We start from the raw sequence: 12,310 nt of genomic DNA on the forward strand, positions 1-12,310 counted from the left end.
GGCTTCCTCGGTGGGTCAGATGGTAAAGAATCCGCCTGCAATGCAAGAGACCTGGGTTAGATTCCTGGGTGGTTGAGATTCCCTGGAGAAGAGAATGGCTGCCCACTCCAGTATTCTTGTCTGGAGAATCCCATGGACAGAGGGGCCTGGTGGGCTACTATCCATGGAGTCGCAAAGAGTTGGACACTACTGAACAACTAAGCATACCATGGAAGTAAACTTTTCAAGTATAAGAAACTTTCCTCTTAAAATAATAGAAAATATTTCAAGCATTCAAAAAACTTTGAAAAATAAGATAATGTACACTCTTTAACACCCTAGTCAGATTTAGTAAATACTGACATTTTCTCCGTATTTGTTCCAGTTCTATTTTAAGAGAATATTAGAGGTTAAGTTAACATTCTCTCTCCTTTTCCCCTCCCTGCCCCTCCAGAGGTATTTATTCTCCTGAAGTTGGTGTGTATCATTCCCATCCATGTTTTTATGCTTGTCCTATATATGTTTATGGACTTCCCTGGTGGCGCAGACGGTAAAGAGTCTGCCTTCAATGCGGGAGACCTGGGTTTGATCCCTGGGTTAGGAAGACCCCTTGGAGAAGGAACTCCAGTATGCTTACCTGGAGAATTCCACGGACAGGGGAGCCTGGCAGTCTACAGTCCATGGGGTTGCACACAGTCGGACACGACTGAGCAGCTTTCACTTTCACTTACATATGTTTCAGTTCAGTCGCTCAGTCATGTCCGACTCTTTGCGACCCCAGGAATCGCAGCACGCCAGGCCTCCCTGTCCATCACCAACTTCCGGAGTTCACTCAGACTAACGTCCATCGAGTCAGTGATGCCATCCAGCCGTCTCATCCTCTGTCGTCCCCTTCTCCTCCTGCCCCCAATCCCTCCCAGCATCAGAGTCTTTTCCAAAGAGTCAACTCTTCGCATGAGGTGGCCAAAGTACTGGAGTTTCAGCTTTAGCATCATTCCCTCCAAAGAAATCCCAGGGCTGATCTCCTTCAGAATGGACTGGTTGGATCTCCTTGCAGTCCAAGGGACTCTCAAGAGTCTTCTCCAACACCACAGTTCAAAAGCATCAATTCTTCGGCACTCAGCCTTCTTCACAGTCCAACTCTCACATCCATACATGACCACAGGAAAAACCATAGCCTTGACTAGATGGACCTTAGTCGGCAAAGTAATGTCTCTGCTTTTGAATATGCTATCTAGGTTGGTCGTAACTTTTCTTCCAAGGAGTAAGTGTCTTTTAGTTTCATGGCTGCAGTCACCATCTGCAGTGATTTTGGAGCCCCCCCCCAAAATAAAGTCTGACACTGTTTCCCCATCTATTTGCCATGAAGTGATGGGACCAGATGCCATGATCTTCGTTTTCTGAATGTTGAGCTTTAAGCCAACTTTTTCGCTCTCCTCTTTCACTTTCATCAAGAGGCTTTTTAGTTCCTCTTCACTTTCTGCCATAAGGGTGGTGTCATCTGCAATCTGAGGTTATTGATATTTCTCCTGGCAATCTTGATTCCAGCTTGTGTTTCTTCCAGTCCAGCATATAAGTTAAATAAGCAGGGTGACAATATACAGCCTTGACGTACTCCTTTTCCTGTTTGGAACCAGTCTGTTTTTCCATGTCCAGTTCTAACTGTTGCTTCCTGACCTGCATACAGGTTTCTCAAGAGGCAGGTCAGGTGGTCTGGTATTCCCATCTCTCTCAGAATTTTCCACAGTTTATGTGCCATTATTGTTTTATGTTTAAAACTTTTACATAGATGATCTTTGGGTGTTTAATTAACTTGCTTGTTTCACTTTTTAAAAAGTATTCATTATTCGTGTTGATACACCTGGTTCATTTGTTTTTAAATACTATGTAGTATTCCATTATATTTATCCATTTCCTCCTGATGAATATTTAGGTTATTTCCAGTTTGGGGGGTGCTTCTTTAGAGGGCATATCATGTACTCTTATCAATTCTTAAATCTATCTGTAGGTGTATATATTTACATGGGTTTCTTTATCTGAGGCTTACATCTTTATTTCAGTTTTGATAGACTCCTTATTTTGCTGGAATTTCACAGAGAATGCTTTTAGTATTTTGCAGTTGTTTTGAAGGGAGAGACTACTGACATATATTTTAGCCTTGTGTTGTTAACCCAGTGGGGTGGGGTTGTGGAGTAGTCCCTAGATATATTTCTAGACCAGGGTTCTCCAAAGAACTTTCTGTGGTGACGGAAATGTTCTGTATATGTACTGTCCAGTCTGGTAAGCCACTAACCATACCTGGCTATTAAGCACTTGAAATGATGCCTCTTGTTAAAATTTCTGCTTTAGATGTCCAGACTTTCTAACTCCGTCATTGATCTCCTTTAGCCACTATTTCTGCCACCTGCACAAGGGACTCTTGTTATTTCCCAAATGCCTTTTACCTGAGAGGTTGACTCCAGTGGTTTTTTAACAATAGGGGAGAAAGTCTAATGCAGTAAAGAGCATAAGCTTAAGAGACAGGTGGAGTTCTCCTTTAGTGTAACTCTTAGTGGCACTGACTATATTACCTTGGACCAGTCATTCAGCCTCTCTACATGCATCTTTAAAAAGATAATAATAATACCTAGTTCATGGAGTTGATGTGGAGATAATGCATTTAAATGTGTTTATTAGCACAGTTCCTCTCTCTGGCATATAGGAAGCCCTTGTGAAAGCTAGCTGCTATTTTTACTGTTATTATTGAAATGGGAGGATAGGGAATGGAGACAAAGGAGATTCACCAGAAGAGCAAAAACTTGTGAGTAATAATCTTAAAGCTAGATTGGGACACTATTCCAGATCAAAGGGAGATATCCTTGTTACTTTGGACAAATTAGTTTCATAATTTTAAAAAAAGTGTGTGTTAGTTGCTCAGTGGCGTCTAACTCTTGGCAACCCCATGGACAGTGACCCGCCAAGCTCCTCTGTTGATGGAGTTCTCCAGGCCAGAATACTGGAGTGATTAACCATTACCTTCTCCAGGGGATCTTACCGACCCAGAGATCGAACCTGGGTCTCCTGCATTGCAGGCAAGATTCTTTACTGCCTGAGCCACCAGGGGAGCCCAATTTTAAAAAGATGACTAGTAAATATATTGTTGTTCAGTTGCTAAGTCGTGTCTGACTCTTCGCGACCTCATGGACCATAGCCCACCAGGCTCCTCTGTCCACGGGATTTCCCAGGCAAGAATACTGGAGTGAGTTGCAGTTTCCTTCTCCAGGGAATTTTCCTGACCCAGGGACTGAGCCCCAGTCTCCTGTGTTGGCAGGTGACTTCTTTACCACCGAGCCACCTGGGAAGCCCAGTGAACGTACTATAGGTGATTTATTTTGTTATGCCATTCATGGTTAATGTGTAACATTAGATTAAAGAATGAGTATTGATTAGATACTGAATATGAACTTCTGTTGGAAACAAACTTCACTCATCCTGTATACCAATACTGAGTGTACATCAATACTGAGTGTACATCTTTCTTCCCTCAGATAGCAGTTAGAAATAGGGGGACAATATTAACATTTTTTTCCATAGAAACACATATATAGAGTTACGGGGTCTAAAAGTCTGAAAATACTGTAAATATCCTTTTTAGTATTAATACAGTACAAATGTATAAGCCAAACTGAAAAATCTGCAGTGGCACCTGGATTTTAATCTTGGCCTGACTGCACCCCTGGATCTCTGCCCTTTGTAGGTAGTTTTGCTTCTGGGTATCATTTGTTGAACACTTTTAAAATTTTAGTTATTACAGTAAAACATGGTCTGTGCTCTCAAGAAGTTAACACATGAGCTGGGGACCCACGAGTAATTGCCTGTAGTATGAACATGCTCACGCTATAACAGAGAGCTATACAAAGTGTCAGAGAAGCACCGGGCCCAGAGGCCCAGGAGAAGACGGAAAGGTGACATCTGATCAGGGCCTTGAAAAAGGTCTAGGATTTCTTGCAGCTTCAGCAAATGAAGGCAATATCTACTTAAAATGTATAGACAAGTTTAGAAAACAATGGGAAATTAACAAATACAGATTGTGCCAACAGTGTATATTTAAAAAACCCAGGCATGTAGAAGAGGACCCCAAGCAACAGTTAACACTTAGTGTTATTGACTAGTTCTTCCAAAGAGCTCAGAGAAGAGGGTGTCCCCATAGACCCTATTAAGTAAACTTCTATTATGGAATTCAAAGGAGTGGAAAGTATTGCCTCAGCAACTGCTAGGTTATTTAAATAGTGTACATAAAAACATAATTCTTCTGTTAAGGTAATAATCTGTCACATGGGCCAGAATCCTTGTTCAGTCAAGAAACTCTCTCCCTTAACCCAGTCTGAGTTGGAAATACACTGACAAATTCTTGGTCTTTGGTTCTCCTCCCCACCCCACCCCCATCCCCCATGCAGACCCCTCTCCATCCTTAGCATTTTCTCTTTGTGGTCTTATTAATGTTTTTGATTAGGCTTCAGTTTCCTTTCACACCACTCCCCTTCTAATCATGCCTTGAGGCGGCCTCTTCGCTTTCTTGCCTTGAGTTTCCACAGAAGCTCTACTTTTGCTTGGTAGGGGGAATATCCAATTTCAGCAAAGACTTAATTTTCAAACTTTACTGCACTTGGGAATTATCTGGGGAGAAAGATTAAAAATACAGATTACTGAGCTTCACCTGGGGTTCTGTAAATTTGAGTTGCATTTTGATACTCTACTTTTAACAGTTTCGGTTCAGTTCAGTTCATTCACTCAGTTGTGTGCGATTCTTTGCGACCTCATGGCTGGCAGCACACCAGGCTTCCCTGTCCATCACCAACTCCCGGAGCTTGCTCCAACTCTTGTCCATCAAGTCAGTGATGTCATCCAAGCATCTCTGTCATTCCTTTCTCCTGCCTTCAGTCTTTCCCAGCATCAGGGTCTTTTCCAGTGAGTCAGTTCTTTGCATCAGGAGGCCAAATTATTGGAACTTTGGCATCAGTCCTTCTGATGAATATTCAGGACTGATTTCCTTTAGGATTGACTGGTTTGATCTCCTTACAGTCCAAGGGACTCTCAAGAGTCTTCTCCAACACCACAGTTCAAAAGCATCAATTCTTTGGCACTCAGCTTTCTATATGGTCCAACACTCACATCTGTACTTGACTACTGGAAAAACCATAGCTTTGACTATAAGGACTTTGTTGGTAAAGTAATATCTCTGCTTTTAAATATGCTGTCTAGGTTTGTCATAACTTTTCTTCCCAGGAGCAAGTGTCTTTTAATTTCATGGCTGCAGTCACCCTCTGCAGTGATTTTGGAACCCCCCAAAATAAAGTCTGTCACTGTTTCCATTGTTTCCCCATCTATTTGCCATGAAGTGATGGGACTGGATGCTGTGATCTTCGTTTTTTGAATGCTTAGTTTTAAGCCAGCTTTTTCACTCTCTTCTTTCACTTTCATCAAGAGACTCTTGTGTAATTCCTCTTCGCTTTCTGCCACAAGGATGGTGTCATCTGCATATCTGAGGTTATTGGTATTTCTCCCAGCAATCTTGATTCCGGCTTGTGCTTCATCCAGCCTAGTATTTCGCATGATGTACTCTGCATATAAGTTAAATAAGCAGGGTGACAATATTCAGCCTTGACGTACTTTTATCCCAGTTTGAACCAGTCTGTTGTTCCATGTCTGGTTCTAATTGTTGCTTCCTGACCTGCATACAGATTGCTCAGGAGGCAGGTCAGGTGGTCTGGTATTCCCATCTCTTGAAGAATTTTCCACAGTTTGTTGTGGTCCACACAGTCAAAGACTTTGGCATAGTCAATGAAGCAGAAATAGATTTTTTTTTTGAATTCTCTTGCTTTTTTGATGATCCAGTGGATGTTGGCAATTTGATCTCTGGTTCGTCTGCCTTTTCTAAATCCAGCTTGAATATCTGGAAGTTCTCGGCTCAGTTCACGTACTATTGAAACCTAGCTTGGAGAATTTTGAGCATTACTTTGCTAGTGTGTGAGATGATTGAAATTGTGCAGTAGTTTGAATATTCTTTGGCATTGCCTTTCTTTGGAATTGGAATGAAAACTGACCTTTTCCAGGCCTGTGGCCACTGCTGAGTTTTCCGAATTTGCTGGCATATTGAGTGCAGCACTTTCACAGCATCATCTTTTCGGATTTGAAATAGCTCAAGTGGAATTCCATCACCTGCACTAGTTTCATTCGTAGTCATGCTTCCTAAGGCCCACTTGACTTCGCACTCCAGGATGTCTGGCTCTAGGTGAGTGATCACACCATCATGGTTATCTGGGTCTTTAAGATCTTTTTGTACCGTTCTCCTGTGTATTCTTTAACAGTGAACCATGTGATTTTGCTGCACTTCTAGTTTTAGGATGGATAGTTTCAGGGCAGCATCTCACACTTCATATTTTGGCCGCTCTGGACCGCATGCTGTGCTGTGCTCATTTGTGTCCAGGTCTTTGTGACCGTGGACTGTAGGCTTCCAGGTCCTCTATCCATCGGATTTCCCAGGCAAGGACACTGGAGTCGGTTGCCATTTCCTCCTCCAGGAGATCTTTCTGACCTAGGGATCAAACCACATCTCGGCAGGAGGATTCTTTACCACTGAGCCACCCGGGAAGCCCCTGTGAGGCAGGAGGATTCTTTACCATTGAGCCACCCGGGAAGCCCCTGTGAGGCAGGCAAGATCCAACCAGGGAGGGAACCAGTGCCCCCTCCGTGGAAGTGCAGAGTCCTAACCACTGGGTGTCAGGAAAGTCCTGAGAAGTGTTTTTCAGATTGTGGGCTGCATGCAGCATGTTTTAAAAGCAGGAAAAGAATGGGATAGAAGGTATTAAAATGGGATGGAAGAGAAGACATTAGTCTAAGTGAAGGTGAAAGAAAGGGAAAGTCACTCAGTCGTGTCCGACTCTGTGACCCCATGGACTGTACAGTCCATGGAATTCTCCAGGCCAGAATATTGGAGTGGGTAGCCATTCCCCCTTCTCCAGGGGATCTTCCCAACCCAGGGATCGAACCCGGGTCTTCCACATTTCAAGTGGATTCTTTACCAGTTGAGCTACAAGGGAAGTCCAAGAATACTGGAGTGGGTAGCCTATCCCTTCTCCAGTGCATCTTCCTGACCCAGGAATCGAACCAGGGTCTCCTGCATTGCAGGCGGATCCTTTACCATCCGAGCTATGAGGGAAGCTAAGAGTAGTGCTTAAAAGACTTTAGTTTGGGGGCTATATACTAGATTGAGATATAAAATGTATTCTTACTTTGGGTTATGGACAAAAAGTTTGCAGACTGCCCTCTCAAAGTTACGTGTATAGCCTTAACCTGACTCGAACTGACTTGCTCCCCAAAGTGGTGGTGCCACTTTAGGGTCCCGAAGATGATATACCAGCGTTTCTGTTGTTGTCTGTTCTTCTCAAAAGTTTGTTTGGATGGATATTAAAAGTTTTGTCTGTTGATGAGTATAAAACTATCTCATGGTGGTTTTACTCTGCCTTTTCCAGATAGCTGGTGAGGTTGACGTTAATCACTTTTTTCTTTAATACAGGAAAATTAATATAATTTATCTGCTAGATATTTTTTTTAACTGTCATTTAAATCTTTAATCAGATTCCATTCATGATTATCAGTCATATTACATGCCATGATTAGCTTTCTATAAACAATTTTGCCTTCTGTGTACAAATTGGTATCAATGAAATAAAAAATAAAACCATATACTAGGCAAAGAATTTTATTTATCTTTGTCTTAAACTTTATTCTTAGGCGTCTTCAGCTTCATTAGCTGCAAAGAATGAATTGTATATAAGCAAAAACTGAAAAGAGCTGCAGTGTCCAGGGGCTTAGGCTTAAAAATATTGGAGATCTAGATTTTATCAGATCCATAAACAAAATCTTAAAAAGCAGTCATAATATAAAATAGCAGCTGCCAGTAACTTCTTCAAGATTTATCTTCTTCAGAAGTTAACTCAGTTCAGTTTGCTTCATTCTTGGAAGCCTCATCAAAATTCTCCACAAGATCTGGAACTATCATCATCCTCCTCTCCAGTGGCAAGAGGTGCTTTTCCATCCACAGGTTATTTGGGCAGAGCTTCAGCCAGTCTCCTTAAACTGGTCAGACCGTCGGCACCAAGCTGGTTTAAGCTGGGAAGCATTTCTGTCAGTTGCTTTCTCTCAGCGTGGCCTGTGATGGTGAAAGTGTGTGCTGCCAGAGATGCCTGAACTTTAGGGTTGTTGAAGTGGATCACTGTTCCTTGATTTGTGAGCATATTCACCTCTTCAATACCAGAGATATTGTTTACCCCTAACTTCTTTAAAGAGAACTGAAGTTTTTTGTCGTCTGCTGTGGCAGTTCTACGAACCACCTTCTTCTTTCTGCGAGCAGTTCCTTTCCCACCAGTGTGCACTTGTTCCTGCAGTTTGGCAAGTTTCTCCTGGTTCATGATAGTTTCTTTTGTCTTGTTGGAGCGGAAATGGGGCCGCGCAGGGGACTAGGGTTGGCGCTCAGGTGGCCTCGGGCAGACCAGCTGAGGTTAGGCACACACACGAGGTTAGGCACACACATGCAGGTACGCGAGATGGCAGCTAGAGCTATCTGGTAGGTATTGTATCAGTGTTGCAATGGTAATGGGGATAATCTTCAGTGGTACATTATAAATACATTTTTCCCTGAATAGTGGAAATGACTTGACTTGCTAATACTAGTGATTGACAGTTCAGGGGCGTAAGTGGTTTAATTTTACGAGTTTCTCTTTATGCACTATACTCTATGCTTATACCTGAATCTTTGAATTTGGCATAATGACCTTATATTTGTATTCATACAAGACCATCCGTAGCCATTATTATTAGCATCATTTTTATTGATTTGAATATTAATATTTTTATGTATTTGCATAGATACCTGCCCAGTATTTTTCCTAAAATATTATAGCAAAAATATATGCATGTGATGTTTAAGACTATAAAAGGATAAAAAAAACTGGCCTTCCTTCCTTTCCTCCATTTCTCCTCCCCAGGAGCAACTACGAAAAAGAGTCTTATATGACCTCTTAGATGTATATACTATATTGCTCTTCCCCCCTTTTTTTGTTTGTTTCTAATTTCTTTTCTCAAATGACATTCTCATCATTGTTTTGTAGCTGGCTTTTTCTTCTACTTAATAACATATCTTCAAGATTTTCTATTTCAACCCATATGAATATTACCATATTCTTTTCAACTGCTATATTGGATGCTATTATCTATATGCATTGTAATTTATGATTTAAGTATTGATATATATTTAGGTTAAATGAAAAAACCCACAAAATACACACAAAGAAACTGTTGTGTTAAGTATTTTGTAATTACTTAAATGCATGTGTCTGTTTATCTGTAGAATAACTTCTAGGAGGTAGAATTGTTGGGTCAAAGGGGTATGCCTTCAGGTAGATTTTTGCCAAATTGTCTTAACAATTGAACTTATTTAAACTCTGCCAATAATACTTCAGAATGAACTGACCAGTATTTAATGTTAACTTTGAAAAGTGCTCACATTGTTAAGTATGTATATAGTCGTAGTTTGAATAGACCCTATTTTGTGATTTCCAGCTAGATACTGGAGTGTAGAATTTGTGAGCCTTTTTTTGCCTTTCTTCCTCTTACCTCTAAACCTAATAGAAAGCAAACATACTTTAGCTTAAGATAAACCTAAACGAACTGTTAAATATCAGAATGCAGTGGTTATCCAAAATCTTGTAGAATCTGTGAAAGCTGATCCTTTGAAATTAGATGTTGGACAGTGTTTCTGTTACTGTCTAATTTACTACGGAAGAGTACTATCAACAGTCTCTCTTTAGAAAAAAAAAACACATTAACTGCTCTTATTGATAGTCTTTAAATAGCAATTTTCTGAGTTTCTCATTATAAAAGATTTATATACTGTGTTAAATACTGTTTTAATCAGTTCCCTTTTTTTTTGCAAGTGACAGAAAAGCAACATGTTCACTTTAAGCAAGTGACTTGCTTCAAGTCACACTTGGTTTGTGTGACTGGGAAATTTGAATGACAGCTTCTGCCAGTACTCCTGAGTCATCAGTACTCCTCTCACTCCTGCTTCCTCTGTTTTCTTGTCTTGATTCCCTTCTTCCACAAGGGAGGTAAAGGTGGGTTGGCCCCAGACCACCTCTGGCCACCATCTTGGAGAGAACAAGCTTCAGAGCACTTCTCACTCAGCATCTGAATATAAAATCTCAGGCAGGACCCTAGTTGGCCCTCAGTGCCCACGCTCGGGAGATGGACTACTGTGCATGGGGACCCCATCCGAATCAGGTGGTGTGGGGGAAGGTAATTCTCTCAGGAGAGTGATGCTGGCAAGTTCTGCCAGTAAAAGAAGCATGCCAAATCTTTCTTAGGTCTAAGAGGCGGGCCTTCAGCTGCAGAGGTGGAATAGCTACCATGAACAGGTGAATTACAAGGTAACATGGCTCAGAGACGGCGACAAGAATTCAGAAGAGTTTGGGGGAGTTAGAGCAGTCTTTTGCAGGAAATGGTACCTGAGTCAAACGTTACGGTAGCCATGTTGTATTCCACACCACTTGATTTCTTGCTTCATAAGGCCACTTTTATCCATCTTTTTCTTTGTTCTCACAGCCAGACTCTGAATCCAGGTCTTTATTTTCCTGGTAGTTGCAACTGCCCTGTCTCTGATCTGTTCCCCTTGTCCTTTTCATTGTACACACTGAAGCCAGAGAAGACTTTCTAGAGCACTCTTCTCATGCCCCTGCCCTGCTCAGAAGGCCTGTAACAACCTTCATTACTGCCCAAATAAAGTGCTGTACAAACGCCTACACCTAACATTTAAGGATCCCTGTGTTCTGGTCCTCGAACTGCTTTTCCAACCTTTGCTTCTGCAATCCTTTGCTTGGACTCTGTTTGACAGCATTTTGCGTAAACATCTGAGAGGAACACAGGCATTATCTCTATAAGCAGGTTTGACTTGTGTTTCTTCTCTTGGATTTGAGGGATTCCTCTAGGCTCAGTCTTCCCTTTAATCCCTTTCGGCTTTCTCTTATTTATACTTATGCAGCTGAGACCCAAATAATTTCCAGAAGACAGTGAAATGGACTGGATTACCATCATGATGCTTGTCACTAATGTGGTGATTCCGTGATTTAGCTGAATCTGTGAAGACTGCATCTTTGTAGTAGATGAAGATTTGCTGAGATGAAGGAGGTTTCTTTCCTTACTACGTGGGGGGGGGTGCTCAGTCACTAAAAGTCGTGTCTGACTCTTTGCGACCCCATAACTGTAGCCTGTCAGGCTCCTCTGTCCATGGGATTTCCCAAGAAAGAATACTGGAGTGGGTTGCCATTTCCTCCTCCAGGGGATTTTCCCAACCCAGGGATCGAACCTGCATCTTCTACTTGGCAGGCGGATTCTTTACCACTGAGCCACCAGGGAAACCCCTTACTATGTAGGCTCACCTGCGAAGTCTGGCCTAGCGTGATCCCTTGAACCTTTTTCTACAGAAAGTAATGGATATAGTCTTATTTGGAAAATCTTTCCAGTGAACGAATATGGGGAGTAGTGCTTTGTATAAAAGATCTTGACCTTTTATATCCTTTATTATACTTTCTTCTCCTGGTGTCCTGTACCCTTTTAGTTTGTACCTAATGAGAGTTCCGAGAAGGCAATGGCACCCCACTCCAGTACTCTTGCCTGGAAAATCCCATGGACAGAGAAGCCTGGTGGGCTGCAGTCTATGGGGTCGCCAAGAGTCGGACATGACTGAGCGACATGCCCTTCACTTTTCACTTTCATGCATTGGAGAAGGAAATGGCAACCCACTCCACTGTTCTTGCCTGGAGAATCCCAGGGACGGGGGAGCCTGGTGGGCTGCTGTCTATGGGTTCGCACAGAGTCGGACACGACTGAAGTGACTTAGCAGCAGCAGCAGCAATGAGTTAGCTGGACCTGAGGAGAGCTTAGGAATCGGGGATGGAAGAGGCAATCAAGAGGTGACCAGCAACCCAAAGCCATGGTTACCATAAAGCTTAATTGTGAAAAATGAATTCAGTGTTAACTGCTGCTAAGTCACTTCAGTTGTGTCCAACTCTCTGTGACCCCATAGATGGCAGCCCACCAGGCTCCCCCGTCCCTGGGATTCTCCAGGCAAGAACACTGGAGTGGGCTGCCATTGCCTTCTCCACAAGTGTTAACTGATCTTGATAAAATTAATCCTTATATTTAAAAATACATTTCTTGTTCTGTAAACATCATTGGAAAGTGTAATAATAGTAATGCAGGCATAGCATTTTAAGAGAAACTTGTTTCTTCCCAC

At 42.1% G+C, this 12,310-nt stretch overlaps 1 protein-coding gene and 1 pseudogene across 20 annotated transcripts in view; one reads left to right on the forward strand and one right to left on the reverse strand.

Moving 5' to 3' along the window:
• The window catches only part of BPTF (bromodomain PHD finger transcription factor), a 134,731-nt gene that overhangs the window by 28,769 nt on the left and 93,652 nt on the right, over window positions 1-12,310 (forward strand). The window lies entirely within an intron of this gene.
• Window positions 7,573-9,853, reverse strand: LOC120866921 (annotated as a pseudogene).

The sequence above is a fragment of the Oryx dammah genome, unplaced genomic scaffold (assembly GCF_014754425.2).
Source record: "Oryx dammah isolate SB20612 unplaced genomic scaffold, SCBI_Odam_1.1 HiC_scaffold_8, whole genome shotgun sequence".
Lineage (NCBI taxonomy): Eukaryota > Metazoa > Chordata > Mammalia > Artiodactyla > Bovidae > Oryx > Oryx dammah.